Genomic DNA, 1853 nt, shown 5'->3' with positions numbered 1-1853 from the left:
CCTGTACGTTGGGCACGAAGTATAGGAAACTTGCATGGATAAAAAGAAGGGCGCCGCCTACGTTGGGCACGACTTCCGCCTCATTTTTACAATGCGAGAACTCTATCTTGTATTTCTAGTATCTTTGCCCAGAGGCACAAGAAGAAACAGCAGGAAGAAGGCTCGGGTTGAAAGAGAGAGATGGGTAAGCTATGTCTTTAGTTTTGTTTGTATTCTTTCTGTGTAGAATAATTGAGAAAAATGTAATCAATTTTAATTATATGATTAATATTTCAAATATTTATAGAAGTGTTAACGCTTAAAGACGGAGTTAATTCCAATTTGATTTAAGGCATTCAAGTAAGGATTGGATGAAGGTGTGTATGTATGCGCTCATGTGTGTGTAGGCCGGACTGTTGCTGAATGTTCCTCCACTGTACAACACAAAGATCGCTCTTGGAAGTGATTTAATTTTCTTATTCAGATGTCTAAATGAAAGAAAGATTGAAGTAGCTTGTTCTTGCTGTGTTGACTTACTTTAAAATAATAGCATGTTATATATTTAATTACTTTCAGTCTTAATGTAGATTTAGTGGAGGGTTAGGACAGGATTCAGACACATTAAACAACAAAGAAAGATTGTTTATTTAGGATTTTCCGTCATTGTGTAAACATTGATGATGCTCATCTTGAGGAGAGGTCTAGGCCCTAGGCCTAGCTACCTTCTACAGTTTAGTTGTTTTTTTTAAAAGAATTTTGTGCTTTTCTTCATCTACATTAGGGCACATAAAAAAATTTATTAGATTATCACTCTTTTTTAAAAAAAAAATTGATGAGGGAGGACAGTTTTTTTTTTTTTTTTTTAAATCTGAACAATTAGAATTAGATACAAATAGATTATTTCGCTTTTGTTTTTATCGATGAGGGAGGGACTGTTTATATTTGGTCTGTAATAGTAAATATTGTATAAAAACTGGTTTAATTTTATAGTTTTTTAAAGAAAATGAATTTGAAGTCACAAAATTGCATTGTTATTTTTATGCTGTTGAAATAATTGATGCAGCATAAACATTTTTTTTTATTCCCGCATCAATATTTCCCGAATTTTTGACGAGGGTGGGAGTGATAATCTAATAAATTTTTCTATTTGCCCTTATTGTTGCTGTATGACAGAAGAATCACAATGCACCATTACTGCCGCATTTTTGCGTCACCATTGTATTGATCATTATTCCAAACATTACCAGCATTGTGAGGAGAAAATTTCATTTTTTTAGGCTCCTTCATATGGGTATTGCTCTTCATAATAGTAGAACCTGTAGCCTGATGTTACATTGATTTTGAATTCTGTGAATTCTAGTAGCCCATTATTTCGGACTATTTAAATTTTGGTGTGTATAGTGGAGACCGGCTGTGGAATGCTTTAGTTTTTAGATCTGGAATTGATATAGGCTTAACATAAAAGAAGTGTTTTCATGAAGTCCACATAGGCCAGTGACAAACTAGATTCTTCAACTAATGACATGATTTCCTGGGACCCAATTTTTGGTCGCGATCCATAATTTTTTGACCGTTGCTCTATAGTAGGCCTGCTCTATAATAGTTAGTGTTAAATATCGGTTAGTTGTTGGTGACTTTAATGAGTAGTATGACACAGTTCCTTTTAGTTCACTGCAAACTTTTATTAACACAAACTGTACATAGTTACAATCAGCTAAACTCCAGGTTTCAATCCGTATAAGAGACAGGAATTTGGAATGCCATAGGTTTAATTTAGTGTACTGGGAGAACGTTCCTAATATTGAGTCCAAATGGTGTGGTGGTTTTAAGTAAAAGTTCCCAGTGATTCTCTTTATCTTTGCGATTTTTGTCGC

The 1853-nt window shown here is 34.0% G+C and overlaps 1 protein-coding gene across 3 annotated transcripts in view; it reads left to right on the top strand.

The window, feature by feature from the left end:
• Nucleotides 1-126: 126 nt before the first annotated feature.
• The window catches only part of LOC117115465 (alpha-N-acetylgalactosaminide alpha-2,6-sialyltransferase 6-like), a 14493-nt gene continuing 12766 nt past the window's right edge, over nt 127-1853 (top strand). The window contains exon 1 of one of the 3 annotated variants that reach the window (XM_033259282.1): nt 127-184. The gene's annotated coding sequence lies outside the window, so the exon portion shown is untranslated. The remainder of the gene's footprint in view (nt 185-1853) is intronic. The other 2 variants (XM_033259286.1, XM_033259285.1) reach the window with 2 other exon arrangements.

This window comes from Anneissia japonica, unplaced genomic scaffold (genome assembly GCF_011630105.1).
Source record: "Anneissia japonica isolate Jap-2015-1 unplaced genomic scaffold, ASM1163010v1 scaffold287704_len1198815_cov201, whole genome shotgun sequence".
NCBI lineage: Eukaryota > Metazoa > Echinodermata > Crinoidea > Comatulida > Comatulidae > Anneissia > Anneissia japonica.
Note: the sequence above shows the minus strand (reverse complement) of the source record. Positions and strands in the feature narration are given on the sequence as shown.